The sequence below is a fragment of the Nycticebus coucang genome, chromosome 8 (assembly GCF_027406575.1).
Source record: "Nycticebus coucang isolate mNycCou1 chromosome 8, mNycCou1.pri, whole genome shotgun sequence".
Taxonomy (NCBI): Eukaryota; Metazoa; Chordata; class Mammalia; order Primates; family Lorisidae; genus Nycticebus; species Nycticebus coucang.
The window spans coordinates 74,130,308-74,150,595 of record NC_069787.1 but is presented as its reverse complement, the minus strand read 5'-3'; the positions used below and the strand labels follow the sequence as shown (position 1 = coordinate 74,150,595).

Genomic DNA, 20,288 nt, shown 5'->3' with positions numbered 1-20,288 from the left:
GCCCTCAGGCCCTGGAGAATAGAAGGGTATTTTACCCTTGCCATTTACAACAATGCTACTTTAATCCACTACATTTTATAATGCTTTATTGTGCAGAACTTTTAAAATTGATGTTTAATAAGATATAATTTATAGACAAGGCAATTCATTTTTTTCAAGTATATCATATTATGAATTCTGAAAAACAAATACAAGCATTTAACCACCAACACAAGTAAGACATAAAACATTTTTATCACACCGAAAATCCATTCATTCCTCTGCAGTTATTCTCCTCCATGGCTCCTTGTCCCTGTCAATCACTGATCTATTTATAGTTTTGCCAAATTATCATATAAATATAACCACATAGGATGTAGACCTTTGTCTCTGCCTTTACTTAAAATAATACAGTTGAGATCAATTTATGTTGTCGTATTTATCAATAGTTTATCAGCATTTATCTGTTTGTCAGAACTGTCAAACTGTTCACTCAAGTAGCTATACAGACAAATACTATTATTCCTGAATAGTACTGTTGTATGGCTACACCATAGTTTGTTTCCACAGATTTTGGACATCGGGTTATGTCCAGTTGGCTATATGAATAGAAGTATCGTACAGGCACATGCAACTTTTCATAGGGACATATGTTTGCACTTAGCTTAAACACCTAGGAGCAGAATCACCCGACCATATGGAGTATACACTTGTAAGAAACTGTCAAACTGTTCACTCAAGTAGCTATACAATTTTGCATTACCTTCAGAATTGAACGAGAGTTTCGGTCACTCCACATCCTCACAAAGACTGGCTATTTTCAGATTTTATGATTTAAGCCATTTTTAGAAATGTGCAACGGTATCTGGACAATATTTTTGTGCCAATGCTTAAATGACACAAAAAGAGTTAAGTGAATATGAGACAGATACAAGGTTACCTGGTTTTCTGGATTTCATGGTTAAGCTACTGCTGTTTAAATTAAAAAAAAAAAGGCAGAAGTTAACCCATGATTTAATTGTTGCAAAATGTACTCTTTCAGAAAAATTTGAACATCTACTAGGACTTCCATATTGTCTCGTGTTATTTCCTACAGCCTCTGATATTACAGTGCCCATGTGTCTGTTCTATGCAACACTGCCCCAGGCAATTATTCTTTCCCTCTTTTCCCTGATTTTATTTTAATAGCTGCAACCTGGGTTCCATTGACTGCATTAAATAAAAAAGACCTGAGTTGTTTTATTACATCTGCTTTCTAAACAGAAATAAAATCCCATACAGAATTAGACCTCCAGGACTGGAGGCATGAAACCGAACTTGGGGAGAAGAGAAGTTTTCTATACTGTTCTAGTGTTTAATTTCTCAGTCAAAGAAATGAGATTTTCAAAATGAGGTCATTTAATTTAAAGCTATTTCAAAAGTAAAGTAGATAATATCCTAATAGACTCTTTGTAAAGTAAAATCTTTTAAATGAAAACTCTATTTTTCCAAATATAGGTTGCCTTTTAGTATAATATTGGCCTTAAATTATTGTCATTTCTAAATGAAATTAACCTAGGAAAAAAGTGAAATTGGATTTATATGTTACCAATTAGTTCCTGATTTAGTGGTGTGGGGGCACCATCCCTGGAATGATAAGCGTGTAACTATTTATTCTTTCTACTGAAAGCCTTTTCCAAGACTCTGATCTTTTTGTATGTTTCCAGCTGATAGGCTCCAATAAACTTTGTAATATTTTACTACTATTGGTCACATTGCAAGCAAACACTCTTTCCACCAACCCTGTTGCCTCTCAAGTGTCCTAAAGTTTATATCTCACTAATATTTAACAAAATGTTTTGGTAGCAACATTTGTCCCAAGAAAGAAAAAAAAAACTTACAAGGAAATAAAAACTATGTTCAAATATGGTAATTCTCTCCTATGAACGAGGGAAGAAACTTACTGCTTTCCAGTGGGGAGGAGTAGGTATGATGAGGGGACACTTTGGGAAGTGAGATTTGCTTTAAGAAAATGAATAAATGTTTTCACTGTTAGAGCTACTGACACCCCAGAAGAAATGGTTTCCTTGTGCTCAGTGATACCCAGACAAAATTCAAAATCACATCATCTGTATAAAATCTCTGAGGTTAGTTCACAGCTCTGGGACTCCGTGATTTTCATGCTTCGGCTATATAGAAATAACCTGAGGATCATTTTTTCTGCTAGATGTATTTCTTTTTTTTTTTTTTTTTGGTTTTTGGCCGGGGCTGGGTTTGAACCCACCACCTCGGGCATATGGGACCGGCGCCCTACTCCTTGAGCCACAGGCGCCACCCTCTGCTAGATGTATTTCTAAAAGTGAGCCTCCACCCTCTCCATATTCCCTGGCCTCTGTCTTTCTCTTCCCCTTCCGTTCTTCCCTCACTCTCTTTCCTCTCCCCTCCCCACCATGTCACTTTTATCTCTATCTCTGTGACAAGTACTAGGGGAAAGGGGAGGAACATAGCTGTATTTTCCAGAAAATTTTGATCTTTTTGCCATTTTTACAATAAATTTTGGTCTTTTGATGGGAGTCATAGAAACTAATTGGAATTGAATATGCCTTTTCTCCTGTTCCAGAAATGGGAACACTTAGATTCATGTAAGTAAACTGCTGGAAGAGCATGGGTATAGCTGCCTTAGAAATCAATAAAACTGGGAGTGGAACACTGCTTATGGCCTCTTTGTTCATCTCTGTCTCTGCTCTCTTTTATACCAGATTTTGCTAATCAGCTTTTTCCTGGTCACAGAGTGCAGGGTACATGGTAGCTGGAAGCATCTAGATTTTTAACTAACCCTTAAGAAAGGGACTTCCCATCTTGCCTTTGTACCTTATCTGAAAAATCCTAAGAACTTGGAATAGATAATGTAGCCACTCCTATAGCCTGAGGGGCAAGAAAGTTCCTATCATTGGCAGCCCCTGAACCATATGAGAAGGCAAAGCAATTAATACCCACTGCTGGCTGGAATTTATTTATATAACAAACAGCTATAGCACTTACTAAATGCTGGGCACTATTATAACTGCACAGCAAGTATTTGTTGACTTAATCCTTCTATTAATCCAATGATATCTCCATTGTCATTTGTTTCTTTTAGAGGTGAGGAAACTGAGGCACAGAGCGCATTCAGGGAATTGCTCAGGGTAGATCTGGACTAAACCAGAACCTACTCACATGGCACAGCCTGCTTAGCCTTCACAAAGTCTGGGAACGTGACCCTCAGTTGTATTTTCTAGGTTTCCCCCATCTCTCCTCTTTTCCTTCATGGATTTTTATCCTTTTACTGTGTGCTTTCTCATACGACACTGGCCATGGCAGTCCTTCTGGCTGGCTCCCAGTCCTTCTCTGCCACATTTGACAGAGGAATAATCTCTATCTGGCTGAGATGTCAAGTGCTGAAAAAATATTGGCATTCCTTAAAGAAGCAATTTGTTCTCTTTTCTCACATGTGTCACGTGCAGTTAAGTGGCACTGACTTGTGGCTCCACTGACCAAATTTCCCAGAGATAGCCTGTCAGAGGCTAGAGAATCTTTTGAGGAATGGGTGTCTTCTCTATGGAAATATCCCAATTATGATTTCTTGTGGGAAACGCAACATCACCCCAGAGATCTGTGGCCATCAGGAAAAGTAACCCAGCTGAAGGGGCATCCATCTCCATCCCCATTGGGGACACCACCGCCTTCTCTAACTTGTTCATCTTGAGCAATAGAACACACTAACTAAATAAACGAAAAGGGATGGCAGAAAATAATCCATAGTGACTTATGCATCTTTCTCCATCCATAAATAACTTTATATTTCACTTCTGGCAGCAGAGCTGAGCCAGAAGGTAATGAGCCATTGTGGAAAACCCATCTGTTGCTTATAAGAGGAAAGGCCAGATTTACTGAGGAAGAATATGGAGTGTAAGTCCTGTTATTGTTAATGAGAGTTGCACATCTAATTGGTCATGCTGAAAATATGCCCTATTATATTCTTTCACTGGCCAGATGGATGTACTGAGCTACAATGCTGAGAAGAAAAATGTACCTAAAGAATTTAGCAGTAGGAGTGGACATCACAGCCCACAGGGAACTGGCAGTTCTAATGAGGACAGATAGTACTTGTCCTTGGGCCTGATTTAAAGAGGATTGTAAAAGAACCCCAAAGGCCTGATACAGGTCTTTCTGAATGGAGTCACATAGTCCACATAGTCCAGTCCCCTGGAATTGTCCCACCAGCCCATAATTAGAAACACTTCTGCCTGTCATTCGTTTGTGATTGGTCCATTGGTATTCAATAACTGCTTTGAAACTTTCTTAGAGTGGTGCTGGATAATGGCAATTGAAAGGCACTCCTCCCAGCTTCCTCTTTACCAAAAAAGAAATACTGAGAAATGAAAGGCAAGCTATGCCTCATACACTGAATTTCCCCCAGTTGTGTTAGAATTGGATTTGGGGATAGAAGACCCCTGAAAGAGGTGGGAACTATTTCTTCACACAATTATGGGCACACTGTAAGTGCTTAGTGAATGTTGAAGAAAAGAGAATAAAATAAAGTAACAATCATTAGTAGAAATGATTTGTAGAATCTCAGGACATTGCGACCGAAGGCAATCTTAGAGATTCTTTTCGTCAGAGTATGCTAATGCGGTAGCAAACGTCACTTGTTCTGTAAATGTAGCAAAGGCTTAGTGCTCTCTAACAAGGTCTGATTTAGCAGATGCAAAGTAGGAGCATTCGTGTGTGTGTGTGTGTGTGTGTGCGCGCGCGCGTGTGGGGAGGGAGGGGAGAATAATGTTCCATCATGCTCCATCTCATGATATTGCCAACTTCTCCAAATATTCTCAAGGTTACTGCAATAAAGAAGGAGACAAGGACCTGGCCAGGTGTCACGATCGAGACTTGGAGTGAGCTGTGTCACTTCCAGCCCATTCTGCCATATTGGGAAATGTAGTCTTTCCACATACTTAGGGGAAAAAAGATCTGGGTTTGGTTAACACATAGAATTGTCACTGTCACTGAGACCCTCAAAAGATAATCTTTCATTTTACAGATGGTCAATGGAAGTCCTGAGAGAGGAGGATTTTCGGCAAGTCACGTGACTGTTGGTAAGAGTCAGGAAAAAGACTCTAATTTCCTACTTTCTGATACTGTAGTGTGTTGGGGGGAGAGAGAGAGAGAGGAAGAAGGAGAAAGAAGAGGAAAGGAGAGGGAAGGAGTGGGAGGGGAAGGGAGGGGAGAGAAAAGAGAATGGGAGGGAAGACAGGAAGATGGGCCCTGGGACACCCTATAAAGAGCCCTGGGAAGGACTGAGGACATTTGATGTCATGTCACTTACACTGTCATCAGTTTGTTTACTCACTTACACTCCTCATTTTCCCCTTATTAATTGAGAAGTTCCAGTGATGATTCAGATCCTTTCAATCTTTAGTAAACTTTATTTCTTTTAAGAGACACTAGGAAGCACAAATCAAAATATAGGCACGTGTCTTTCAGAGAGATATGTCGTGAGGTACTTACACATGAGAGAAATGTGTCAATATGTACTTAGACAAACCTAGATGGTCTAGCCTGCATAGGCTGTGTGGGATAGCGCTACAAAGCTATATAACATGTCACTGTATGGAACACTGTAGGTAATGATAACACAGTGGTGAGTATTTGTGCATCTGAACAAAAAAATTCAGGATAAAAGATTAAAAAAAAAGGTGCACATGTGTAGGATACTTAACATGAAAGAGTTTTCATGACTGAAAGTTGTTCTGGATGAGTCTGTGAGTGAGTGGGGAGTGAATGTAAAGGCCTAGGCTGTTACACTATTTTAGACTTTATGAACACTACACTTGGGCTACAGAAAATTACAAGGAAAAAAACACATTTTTTTCTTCAGTAATAAATTAAGCTTAGGTCACTGTAACATTTTTACTTTATAAACTTATTAATTTTTAAATTTTTTGACTTACAATAACAGATTAAAACAAACATTACACAGCTCTACAAAAATATTTATATATTCTTATTCTATAAGCTTTCCTCTATTTTTAAAATTTTTATTTATTTATTTTTAAAACTTTTATTAAAAACTAAGACACAACCACACAGGATCAGAATCACTAATATCACGGTCTTCCCCTCCAACTGTTGTCCCATTGAAAGGTCTTCCAGGGCAATAACACACATGGACACGCATGAGCTGTTATCTCCTATGACAAAATGTCTTCTTCTGGAATGTCTCCTGAAGGACCTGTCTAAGGCTGTTTTATCACTAGATTTTTAAAACACAAGTAGAAGGTATATATTCTAAAATAACAAAGAGTACAGTATAGTAAATACATAAATAAGTAACATAGTCTTTTATTATAATTTTGAAGTATTTTGTACTGTACTTCATTGTATGGGATATCCTTTTATATGACTGGAAGCACAGCAGTTTTGTTTTCATCAGCATCACCACAGACATGTGCGTAATGCATTGTACTATGACATTAAGCACTCTACAACATCACTAGTGATAGGAAATTGTAGCTCCATTCTATAATGCTATGGGATCCACTAAAGTGCATACATATGTGGTTCACTAAAAGGTCATTATGTAGCTCCTGGCTGTAAGAAAAAGGGTTATCAAAAGCAAGGAAGTGGGTGTGAGATAAGGAGTGTGCTAAAGCAGAAGACAGACAGATAGTTGCAGCCTTGGCATCACAGTTTGTGAGGATGACACACAGAGCCTGGGCCTGCATGACTCGGAGGTCATGGGCATCTTCCTAGAGTCTACTGCACCATCCAATATCCCCTGTCTCTCTCCCTCCCCACCAGTCCAGCCTCTTGCCTTCTCATCAGAGATCCACAGGATGAGCCCCCACTGCCCAGATGTCACAGTAGCCTGACCAAGGGCAGAGCTTAGGCAGCTGGCAGCATGCAGCTAGTAACTGTCCCTTCTCCTTCCTTCTTAGGAACTTAACTTTCTTACCCACCTTCAAGTGCACAGGCTGTAGCAGCAAAGGGATTAAGGTGACCTTATAGGAGGCTTCTTTAACTGCCCTGAGGCCCCATGTAGGAGTGATAACAGACCTCCACCATGAAGCAGATGGCACCAGTCTCAAATCCCTTTTCAATTCTGCCCATTTGGCTTGTTCAAAAGGGATCAATTCCTGAAATCAGCCTTTCCCTTAAACATGACCAATTGGCAACCAAAGTACAAACAGAGGTAATCCTTCAAGGAGCGGCACTTCAGCCTCATCAAGCAGTTTCATCTCAGGATTCTAAAGTCCTTTCCAATCGTTAATCACTTTCTCTAAGTGTCCTGTTCTCAGAACCAGGCAGAAGAAATGTGGACGTTGTCCAAGAAGGGCTGTAAGAAATGGGGGTCTACAAAGCACCAGGAGAGCACAGTTACATTTCTATCTTCTACCAGGTTTTTTTTTTTTTTTTTTATTAAATCATAACTGTATACATTGATATGATCATGGGGCATCATACACTCGCTTCATAAACCATCTGACACATTTTTATCACAGTGGTTAACATAGCCTTTCTGGCGTCATCTCAGTTACTGTGCCAAAACATTTACATTCTACATTTACCAAGTTTCGCAAATACCCCTGTAAGATGCACCACAGGTGTGATCCCACCGATCCCCCTCCCTCTACCCACCCCCCCTTTCCCACTTCCCCCTATTGTTAAGTTGTAGCTGGGTTATAGCTTTCATGTGAGAGTCCCAAATTAGTTTCATAGTAGGGCTGTGTACATTGGGTACTTTTTCTTCCATTCTTGGGATACTTTACTAAGAAGAATATGTTCCAGCTCCATCCATGTAAACATGAAAGAGGTAAAGTCTCCATCTTTCTTTAAGGCTGCATAGTATTCCATGGTATACATATACCACAATTTATTAATCCATTCGTGGATCGATGGGCACTTGGGCTTTTTCCATGACTTAGCTATTATGAATTGGGCTGCAATAAACATTCTGGTACAAATATCTTTGTTATGTTGTGATTTTTGGTCTTCTGGGTATATGCCCAGCAGAGGAATTACAGGATTGAATGGCAGATCTATTTTTAGATCTCTGAGTGTTCTCCATATATCTTTCCAGAAGGAATGTATTAATTTGCATTCCCACCAGCAGTGCAGAAGTGTTCCCTTTTCTCCGCATCCACGCCAACATCTCTGGTCTTGAGATTTTGTGATATAGGCTAGTCAAAAATATGGAACGCTTCACGAATTTGCATGTCATCCTTGCGCAGGGGCCATGCTAATCTTCTCTGTATCGTTCCAATTTTAGTATATGTGCTGCCGAAGCGAGCACTTCTACCAGGTTTCTATAAATATTATAGGCAGAAATAATGTGTTGCTTGAAACAATTGATATCATCTTGAGACAGAATTTCTCAAACCTGGAGAAGGAGCAATTATGAGCTAGGAAATGCAAAATTATGGTTTTCACTCACCTGGACTTCATGAATCAATCCTTCAATATCTCCCAGGGTCTTTCTGTCATCCCCTTTGGGTTAACATGGAAACATTTTCTAATCATTATGAGAAACCAGATTGTAATATGACCTTAGACTGCAAACTCTCAAATGGGCTTATACTTGTGAAAGGTATGAATGTGCAGCTACAAAATCAATTGTGGTAGAAATAATCACAATATTTTATTTTTTGAACATCAACCTAAGTAAGACTCTAGCATTCCTCTCACCAGGCTGATGAAAGATTTGATCTCAGCCTTGTGGACATTGTCCCCATTAGACTACAGGAATTCTCAGGGGCCTGGGTCACTGGCCCTCACCAGTTCACCATGGCAGCCTGTGGGCAGAGCCTGCTCAACTCCTCCAGGACTGTTGAGTGCAGCTTTTGTTCATGGGAATGCCGGCTGCTGCTGCCCATCAGGCAGCTTCCCTCTGAGGTCTCCTTGTTTCCCCAATGCTGACTCAGCTGAGGAACGTGTGTCCTCCCTTTGCAGGATGGATGGATGTCTTCTAACTCCTTCTTGGAGGAAGGTAGGAAGAAACTGATTGAAAGAAATCTTCTTTCCATTACTATTGGCAAAAACTCTCTCCTTTGACCAAACTTGAGTCAGGCTCCACTGAGTTCCCTTTTTGACCAAGTCCAACCTTGGACTCTGGAGTTTTTTGTTGTTGTTTTTTCCTGTTTGCCAGTTTTAGTAAGAATCCTGGCTAGGTGTGGTAGCTCACGCCTGTAATCCTAGCACTCTAGGAGGCTGAGGCAGATAGATCACTTGAGCTCAGGAGTTCTAGACCAGCCTGAGCAAAAACGAGAACCCATCTCTACTAAAAAAAAAAAAAAAGACTAGCCCAGCATTGCAGTGAGGACATGTAGTCCCAGCTACTCGGCAGGCTGAGGCAAGGGAATTGCTTGAGACCAAAAGTTTGAGGTTGCTGTGTGCTGTGACACCTGGGCACTTCACCCAGGTTGACAAAACAGAATCCTGCTGGATCAGTTTAACAAAGCCCTCCTCCTTTGATATCTGATCAAATTCCTTATCCCCACCCTCAATGTCTTGTCACCCTGGCTACTTTAAGCAATAACCCCATCAAGCTTGTTTAGCCAGAATCCCTCACAGTGCATATGTTTCCAGCCTCTGACCCCTACCTTGTTCCGTGGCTATAAATCTGTCTGTCCTTGTGACATTTGAAATTTAATTTGACTCTCTCTTCCCTACTACAAAATGCCATTGTTTAGTAGCTCCTTTTGAATAAAGTCTTTCTTATCAAATTTAGCAAGTGTCATGAATAAGTTTTTTTTCCTTAACACACATATCAACGTCATCTCACTATTTCCCTTTCTGCTTCACCCCTTTTGTTCAGCAAAAATTTTTAAGGCAAAGGCCATGGCCTCTGGTTTGAAAAAGAGAAAGAAAAATTGTAGAATGAACAGAATGGCTTAAAAATTATTTTAATAAAGAATCATCCTAAATTCTGTCATTAAGAAAACCAACACAGACCAGCACCACCTCAAATTATAGAAGAAACAAAGCTCAGAAAAAAAAGACAGCCAGAAGCAGAGGATAAGATCTGTATCTTTGTGATTAACCTTCCAGTCACTAGTGTTAGCTGTAGACAAAGATAATAGAATTATTAAAAACCATTTGTGCCTTGAGTGATTCTGTAAAAACTTTCTGTGAATCTGGATGAGTATTTTCTTGGTTCTATGTTTGTTAAAGGAGATGGGGACAAATAATTCATTCAGTTTATCCTTTATCTGAAACACTTAGTCAACTTTCACAATAAGGCAGCACTTTCTCTTGAGGAAGCCCATTACAGATAATAGTGTTTGAACCAAACCTAGGCTCCCTCTGCTTGATCGTAATTCCATCCTCTAGCCCAGAGTCACAGAGGTTGTTGGGAAGAAAATTAAGCTCTGCAAGATTTATATTATGTGCTAGATATTTTTGGAGCACTTTTTACATTTGCTTCATACAATTTCTGAAAGGTGGCAATTATTGTCTTCATCACAGAGATGCAGAAAAAGATTCAGGGAAGTTAAGTGACTTGCCCAAAGTCAATTGTAAGAAGAAACAGTGGTACCCTGTCTCGGAAGCAATGCCCTCCCCTGGTATCATGCTGTCTGCTATCTGCACAGAACAACCTGCAGGATTGTTATTTCTAATAAAATTACTACCACTTTCCCACTAGATTTCCAGGTTAATCATTCTTTCTCCATTATTCTGTCAATAATAATAGTAGCCAATGGTTACGGAAGGCTTTGTTATAATCCAGTTGTCTGGTCAGCCCTTCACAAGGAGGATCTCATTTACATATTTCAAGGACCCCAGGAGGAAAGTTTAATTGTACTCCCAGTTTACAGTCATAGAGCCTAACTACATGGCATGTGACATGTGGTGTTCACAAGCAATGGCTCTGGAGTCAGACCACTTAAGACTCAAGGCCAGTTCTCCCCACTGTGTGACCTTTGGAAAGTTAGTCTAAGTCTCAGTTTCTTGTGCATGAAACTATAGGCATAATAATAATAGCCACCACAACGTGAGTAGTTGGCATTTCAAGTGCCATCATCATTGAAGAAGGTCCAGAATGCTATAAATACATAATAAATGTTAGTGACCCTTATTGGGCATCTGAAGACTTTTTTTTAAGAACTTTATGAATAGGTGCTTGCAGTTTGTTGACTTTTTGACAAAATCAAGTTGTAAACTTTTGTTACAAATTAAAAATGAAGTTCTTAAAAATCTCAACTTGACCAGATATGAAACAATTTAAAAACCTTTAAAGGCATATTGAGAAAACCAGGCTTAAAAAAAAGTTTTTTTTCATTATTACCAAAAAAGAGGTCTTTAGGTAGGCGGCGCCTGTGGCTCAGTGAGTAGGGCGCCGGCCCCATATGCCGAGGGTGGTGGGTTCAAACCCAGCCCCGGCCAAACTGCAACAATAAAAAAATAGCCGGGCGTTGTGGCGGGGGCATGTAGTCCCAGCTGCTCGGGAGGCTGAGGCAAGAGAATCACATAAGCCCAAGAGCTGGAGGTTGCTGTGAGCCGTGTGACGCCACGGCACTCTACCGAGGGCAGTAAAGTGAGGTCTTTACTTTAAAGAAAAAAAAAAAAAGAGGTCTTTAGGTAAAAATAATAAAACCCCATGCTGCATGGGTAATGCAGATAGTTCTAGTTATCTGATCAATGGGCTAAAAGCAAGCACTTGAGGCCTCCAGCTGCAATCTTTTGTTCATTTCTGTTCATTCCTGCTGGAATTTCATACTCATTTATTCTTATTGGATGATTAAACCAGATGATGGTGAAGATGATGAGGCAGAGTTTACTCAGCCACACCCTGCTCAGCCCGCAGCCGAGGAATTCTCAGTTGGTGGATAGGCTGCGTTTGCCTTCTTGCCATCCTGTGGTTTAGGGTTTTCTGGGTGTCTACCTCAGTAATTGAAGTTGCTATGGTTCCCACGTTGAGGCGGCTGCTGACCGGGGGTCTCATTTCCTTGATTCTCTTTCTCCTCTTTCTTGCCTCCTTTCTGGGCTGTCTGCTATGAGGAGGGCCCTGCGGAATCGTGGTCTATAACCCCAACACACATTCTGCCTTCTTGGTCTGTTGTACTCCTGCGCCCTGGTTGTCATATAACCCTGATTCATACTCTCTCTTACTGGCCTACCTTGTTCAGCACACTGGTTGTCAGCACCCTCCATCACTTCTCCCTGCACAGGAGGGTTGGAACACTGTGAAGGCCCACAGGCTCTCTATGTGTAGTAAGGCGAAACCTTCCACCTCCGCAGGGCCAGTGTTGTCAGCCTGGCCTTCAGGAGCTCTCTCCCACCCCTCCTTTTCAGCCCTGCTTTCGCTATTCTGGTAATTCTGCTGGTAATTTCGTGGAGGCCCCCTGCATCGTGAATAGCACCTATAATGGTTAAGGCCTGCTGGGTGTTTACTCTCTCGAAATGAAACTTCAGCAGGGCCTGTAGCACTTGCTGCCTCTGCACCTTTTTCTCCTTCAACAACATCAAACTCCACAGTCCCTGCCCAGGGACTTCCCCTGGGGTTATTCATCTTTATGGCAGTCTGGTGTACAAATACATCTTCCTTGGTGTCATTCCTGTTGATAACACCATATCCATTTCTTACATTTTACTGTTCCCAAAACCTTCATTGTGAGGACACCTGCCACGGATGTGAGGCCACCTGGTGCCCTTGGTGTCTGCAGTGCCTGAGAGCAGGAAGGTGGGAGGTGGGGGGGCTCCTAGGTCCCAGCTGCTCCTGGTCGTGGTGATGGTAACTAGGCTGGCGGTGGCGGCAGGGCTGCTCAGGGCTCTCTGGGTTCCGCTGTCCATTTCTGCTATTGATTGGACAAACTGAAGACTTTTCATCATTATTATTGTTGAGTGCTCATAAAACTACTGAATTTTGTTAATAACTGCCTTAAAATAGGACACCAAATATCGAATATGGTAACCAGGGGCAGAGTGATCAGCATAAAAAGGAGCAATGCAATTTTCTCCTTGTCTTTTTGCTCCCTCCAGCAAACCAGTCCAAGGGCTCTCCACCTTTTCAGAACATCATATCATACTTTACATACACACAGAGGGCACAGTTACCTGGCAGTTCTTGGAAAAGAATTTAAGAAAATACAGAGACAATGAAGCTTGGTTAGAGCTTCTAGGTTTGTCCTCTTACCCAGCTTGTTAATAACACAGGGTCTTCATTCTACCTCTTTTGCAAACAGTAGCCCACATTCTCTTGAGGCAAATTCCTGCAGGGATTGCTTTTTCAATTGTCTGCACATTCTAAAGTAGTTTATTTCCCCTGTTAGGGTAGGCTCAACTCAGTATGTCACTACTTTTTTTTTTCCTGGTAAGAGGTCTCCTCAGTTGGAGCAGAATTTCAGATGATAATCATGGAACTCCTGGTTTTTCCAGTGAAAGAAAAATTTAATACATGGAAGTGAAAATCAAACAATCAGTCTGATTAACAACTCTGGACAAGACAGAGGAATCTCATTTACTACAGTAATGTTAAAGCAAATGCAAACAAGTACACATGGTATGTTTCCATCAATATAGAGCGCAAAGCAGGAAAGTCAACCCTATAGCTTGACATCAGGATCCTTCCAGGAGTCCTGTGCTCTCTTCTAGGCACTGCCTACCCAACAGGCGTTACTGGAGCACAGGAGTTTCTGGAGAACTGGTCATGTTCTGCTCCTTCATCTGGCTGTTGGTTACATAGATGGATATGATCTGTGAACTGTCATTGAGCTGTAATGATTTATATGTTTCTTGATACATTACACTTTAATGAAAAGTTTACCGAAAATCATGAGATTAAATACCTTAATATTTTGTTTACATAAGGACATACAGAACAGTTTATTCAACATTGAATTATTAAGAAAAAATGACATATGGGATGTCAGAGTTTTAGTTAAAGTAGCACTTAATAAAACCCTCATGCTGAGCATGGTGGCTCACTCCTGTAATCCTAGCACTTTGGGAGGCTGAGGCAGGTGGATTGCGTGAGCTCAAGAATTTGAGACCAGCCTGAGTGAGAGTAAGACCCAGTCTATACTAGAAAAAAAAGAAAGACAACCCCTGCACTGTGGTGGAAGACTGTAGTCCCAGCTGCTTGGGAGGCTGAGGCAAGAGGATTGCTTGAGGCCAAGAGTTTGAGGATGCTGTGAGTTAAGATGCAACAGCACTCTACCCAGGGAGGCAGAAAAAGACTCTGTTTCAAAAAAAAGGGGGGAAAAGAACAAAAAGAAAGAAAGAAAGAGAAGGAAAGAGAAAACCCATCATATTTAGATGGATACTGACATTTTCTCTTTGCCTTTCTGTCTTCTTTTTTTTTGGAGAATGATATCATTTGAACTAAACAAGAATGTATAAAATATACTATGAGAGAGCATATTCTCTTCTCTTAGTCACTAAAAATCAAGAGTGTCCCTCTCCATTTTAAAAATAGTCAGATTACCAAATCAATTTCATGCAGGCTGAGACACTGTTTTCTAAGAAAAGGAAGCCAGTAGTTGTCCTGTGCTTTATTGTAACCTATCAAGCTTTAATTTGTAGACCAACATAATGCTGTCCTAAAAACTAATATCTTTATAAAATACTTTTCTCCAAGGGGGTTGGCATATTGATATGGGGGAGACTGAAGGATTCACTTAGTTGTTCTTTACGGAAGCCCTTCCCATACTTTGAGATCTGCAGTAGGAGGCTGTCCTTTGAGCTTCCAGGGAGAATGTGCTAACTCTGTCTTTGGGTTTAGCATATTACATCCTGTCAGCTTACATGTTCACTTTATAATATAAGCACTTTGACCACAGGTGAGATAGATGCTGGGTTGCTCTGGCCTGTGTCCTTAGTCACAGCAATCACCTCAGCTTCATGGAACAGGACTCTCCACCCTGAAAGCTTCCCAATTCAAGTGCTCAATCTCTCTAATTCATTACCCACTGAAATTAGCTCAGCTAAGTAGAGCATCCCAAATGTCCTAGAGATCTAATGCTTCCTGACTACTAATGAGGGCTGGATATTGGTGGATAAATGCCCAGGTCTGTTTATCTACTTCTGCATAACAAAAAATTCCAAACATAGAGACATACAGCAATGTTGATTTTACCAGAAAACTCACAATTCTGGGAGTCAGGAATTTGGAAAGAGTAAAGTAAGGACAGCTTGTCTCTGCTCCTTGATGTTTAATGAGAAGACGCAAAGCTTTGGGGTGACTTGAGGACTGAGAGTGGGGCTCATCAGAAGGCATACTCATTTTTCTGGCAGTCAGGATGGGCATAGCTGGGTCCTCTGCTGGGATTATGGCTAGTATACCTGCATGTATAATGCCCATGAATTTTTGCCTTCCTTACAACATGGAGGAGGTGTTTGAGGAGTGACCATTCTAAAAGAAACTGGAAGATGTATTTTCTTTTACGTTGCAGTCTCTAAAGTTGTATAGCATTACTTCCACTCGTGTCTCAAGTTCATCTTTATTTAAGGATAGGTATTGTAGACCCCAGCTCTTAAGTAGATGATTCTCAAAGTCACATATTAAGAAGAGTATTTGGGATAAAAAAAAATTGGTATGGTCATGTTAGAAAAAGAAAAAATGCCAGACTCAGCTGTTTTGTTCATTACTGAGACAATTCCAAAGTGTGTTCTACACGAGTCTTCTAAGTGTCCCCAGTAGGACTGAATACCAACTGCCTACAGCAATAACCATTAATAAATATATACACAGCTCGTTTTTTTTATTATTAAATCATAGCTGTGTACATTAATGTGATCATGGGGCACCATACTGGTTTTATAGACCATTTGACATATTTTCTTCACACAACTAACATAGACTTCCTGGCATTTTCTTAGTTATTGTGTTAACATTTATATTCTACATTTACTAAGTTTCACATGTGCCCTTGTAAGATGCACCGTAGGTGTAATCCCACCAATCACCCTCCCTCTGCCCATCCACCCCCCTCCATCCCCTCCCTCTCCCCCTTCCCCATATTCGTAGGTTATAACTGGGTTATAGCTTTCATAGAAAAGCCATAAATTAGTTTCATAGTAGGTCTGAGTACATTGGATACTTTTTCTTCCATTCTTGAGATACTTTGCTAAGAAGAATATGTTCCAACTCTATCCATGTAAACATGAAAGAGGTAAAGTCTTCATCTTTCTTTAAGGCTGCATAATATTCCATGGTATACATGTACCATAATTTGCTAGTCCATTCATGGGTTGATGGGCACTTGGGCTTTTTCCATGACTTATCAATTATGAATTGGGCTGCAATAAACATTCTGGTACAAATATCTTTGTTATAATGTGATTTTTGGTCTTTTGGGTATATACTTGGTAGAGGAATTATAGGATTGAATGGCAGATCTATTTTTAGATCTCTAAGTGTTCTCCAAACATCTTTCCAAAAGGAATGTATTAATTTGCTTCCCACCAGCAGTTTAGAAGTGTTCCCTTTTCTCCACATCCATGCCAATATCTCTGGTCTTGGGATTTTGTGATATAGGCTAATCTTACTGGAGTTAGATGATATCTCAAAGTAATTTTGATTTGCATTTGTCTGATGATTAAGGATGATGAGCATTTTTTTATATGTCTGTAGGCCGTGCGCCTGTCTTCTTCAGAGAAGTTTCTCTTCAAGTCCTTTGCCCAGCCTGCAATGGGATCACTTGTTCTTTTTTGCTAATATGTTTGAGTTCTCCGTGGATTCTGGTTCTTAAACCTTTGTTGGAGACATAACCTGCAAATATCCTCTCCCATTCTGAGGGCTGTCTGCTTGCTTTACTTACTGTGTTCTTGGCTGTGCAGAAGTTTTCAGTTTGATCAGGTCCCAGTAGTGTATTTTTGAAGCTGCTTCAATTGCCTGGGGGGTCGTCCTCATAAAATACTCGCCCAGACTGATTTCTTCAAGAGTTTTCCCTGCACTCTCTTCCAGTATTTCTATAGTTTCATGTCTTAAGTTTAAATCTTTAATCCAGTGAGGTTCTATCTTAGTTAATGGTGAAAGGTGTGGGTCGAGTTTCAGTCTTCTACAGGTTGCCAGCCAGTTCACCCAGCACCATCTATAAAATAGGGAATCTTTTCCCCACTGAATGTTTTTAATTGGGTAGTCAAAGATCAAATAATGGTAAGTAGCTGGGTTCATCTCTTGGTTCTCTATTCTGTTCCATATATCTACCTCTCTGTTTTTGTGCCAGTGCTATGCTGTTTTGATCACGATTGATTTATAGTATAGTCTGAGGTCTGGTAGCGTGATTCCTCCTGCTTTGTTTTTATTTTTGAGTAATGTCTTGGGATTTTGTGATATGGGCTAATCTTACTGGAGTTAGATCATATCTCAAAGTAGTTTTGATTTGCATTTCTCTGATGATTAAGGATGATGAGCATTTTTTCATATGTCTGTAGGCCATGAGCCTGTTTTCTTCAGAGAAGTTTCTCTTCAAGTCCCTTGCCCAGCCTGCAAAAAAGCTATTCAAAGTTTTTTCTGATTCCATATGAAACGAAGTACTATTTTTTCAAGATCTTTAAAGTATGACAGTGGAGCTTTAATAGGGATTGCATTAAAATTGTATATTGCTTTGGGTCGTATGGACATTTTAACAATGTTGATTCTTCCCAGCCATGAGCATGGTATGTTTTTCCATTTGTTAACATTTTCAGCTACTTCTTTTCTTAGAGTTTCATAGTTCTCTTTATAGAGATCTTTCACATCCTTTGTTAGATAAACTCCCAAATATTTCATCTTCTTTGGCACTACTGTGAATGGAATAGAGTCCTTAAGCTTGACTATTATTGGTATATATAGAGACTACCAATTTATGAATGTTGATTTTGTAACCTGAGATGTTCCTGTATTCCATGAATACTTCTAAGAGTTTTGTAGTAGAATCCCTGGTGTTTTCCAGGTATACAATCATATCATCTGCAAAGAACAAAAGTTTGATCTCTTCTGACCCTATATCGCCTTTTCTTCCCTAATTATGATGGCTAAATCTTCCATTACAATGTTAAACAGCAGTAGAGACAATGGGAAACCTTGTCTGCTTCTTGATCTGAGTGAAAATGATTTCAATTTAACTCCATTCAATACGGTATTAGCTGTGGGTTTGCTATAGATGGCCTCTATCAGTTTAAGAAATGTCCCTTCTATACCAATTTTCTTAAGTGTTCTGATAATGAAGGGATGCTGGGTATTATCAAAAGCTTTTTCTGCGTCAATCGAGAGAATCATATGGTCTTTGTTTTTTAATTTGTTTATGTGCTGAATTATATTTATAGATTTACGTATATTGAACCAGCCTTGAGACCCTGGGATAAAACCAACTTGGTCACGATGTGTAATTTGTTTGGTGTGTTGATGAATTCTGTTTGTTAGGATCTTGCTGAATATTTTTCATCCATATTCATTAGTGATATTGGTCTATCATTTCCTTTTATTGTTGGGTCTTTTCCTGGTTTGGGGATCAGGGTGATGTTTGCTTCATAGAACGTGTTGAGTAGTCTTCTTTCTTTTTCTATATTTTGGAACAGGTTGAGTAATATAGGTACTATTTCATCTTTAAAGGTTTGGTGGAATTCTGACGTGAAGCCATCTGGTCCCAGGCTTTTCCTTTTAGGGAGATTTTGTATGGTTGATGCTATTTCAGAACTTGATATGGGCCTGTTCAACATTTCCACTTGATTCTGGCTAAGTCTTGGAAGGTGACATGCTTCCAAGTATTGGTCAATTTCCTTCAGATTTTCATATTTCTGAGGATAAAGTTTCTTGTAATATTCATTAAGGATTTTTTTAATTTCTGAGGATTCTCTTATTATTTCCTCTTTGTCGATTGATGAGATTAGAGATTTTACTCTTTTTTTCCTGATTAGGTTAGCCAAAGGTTTATCTATTTTATTGACCTTTTCAAAAAAACCAACTTTTTGATTTATTGATCTGTTGTATAATTCTTTTGTTTTCAATTTCATTTAGTTCTGCTCTAATTTTGCTTATTTCTTTTCTTCTACTGGTTTTGGGGTTGGAAGGTTCTTCCTTTTCCAGTTGCTTGAGATGTCCCATTAAGTTGTTAACTTCCTCTCTTTCCATTCTCTTGAGGAAGGCTTGCAGTGCTATAAATTTCCCTCTTAGAACTGCCTTTGCGGTGTCCCAGAGGTTCTGATAGTTCGTGTCTTCATTGTCGTTTTGTTGCAAAAATTTGGCAATTTTTTTCTTAATCTCATCTCTGACCCAGCTATCGTTCAGCATAAGGTTATTTAACTTCCATGTTTTTGTATGAGTATGCAGATTCCTGTTGTTACTGAGTTCACCTTTTATTCCATGGTAGCCCGAGATGATACAGGAATACTTTGTATTCTTTTAAATTTACTGAGGTTAGACTTGTGACCTAAGATGTGATCAGTTTTGGAGTATGTTCAGTGGGCTGATGAGAAGTATGTGTATTCAGTTTTGTTGGGATGAAATGTTCTGTAGATGTCTGCTAAATCCAAATATTGGATGGTTAGGCTTAAATTTAAAATTTCTTTGCTGAGGTTCTTATTGGAGGATCTATCTAACACTGCCAAAGGAGTGTTGAAATCTCTGAATATTATGGAGCTGGAGGAAATCAAGTTGCTCATGTCTTTTAGAGTTTCTCTTTTAAATTGAGGTGCATTCTGGTTGGGTGCAAAAATATTAATAATTGAAATCTCATCATGTTGAGTATTACCCTTAACAAATATGAAGTGGCCGTTCTTATCCTTGCTTACTTCTGTTGGTTTAAAGCCTATTGTATCTGCAAATAGAAATGCAACACCTGCTTTTTTCTGATTTCCATTTGCCTGAAATATGGATGACCATTCTTTCACCCTGAGTCTATATTTATCCTTTAAGGTAACATGTGATTCTTGTATGCAGCAATTATTTGGCCTGAGTATTTGTATCCAGTCAGCCGACCTGTGCCTCTTTAGAGGACAGTTTAAGCTGTTCACATTAATGGAGAATGTACATAAGTCTGGTAAAATTTTGCGTATCGAGTTTTTTGAAAGTCCAGTGGACATTTTTAATCCTTTCACCACTGTGGAAGTTGGATTTTGATCAAAAGTTTCTGAGTGAGTTTACTTTTGTGGTAGAGGATTGGTCTGGTCATTATGGAGGATAGGTCTGATAATATCCAGAAGAGCTGGTTTAGTTATGGCAAATTTCTTCAACATGTGAATGTCATTAAAGTATTTAATTTCTCCATCATAGATGAAACTCAGTTTAGCTGAATACAGGCTCTGGGGTTGAAAGTTATTTTGCTTTAGGAGATTAAAATCCTGGTGGTCGATGACCACCCTCTTCTGGCTTGAAA

General features: G+C 39.7%; 1 non-coding gene across 1 annotated transcript; it reads right to left on the bottom strand.

Annotated features, from left to right (window-relative positions):
• Positions 1-8,180: 8,180 nt before the first annotated feature.
• LOC128592811 (U6 spliceosomal RNA) lies at positions 8,181-8,287 on the bottom strand. Its single transcript, XR_008382024.1, has one exon. It is a non-coding gene; the product is annotated as a U6 spliceosomal RNA (small nuclear RNA).
• Between the last annotated feature and the right edge of the window lie 12,001 nt (positions 8,288-20,288).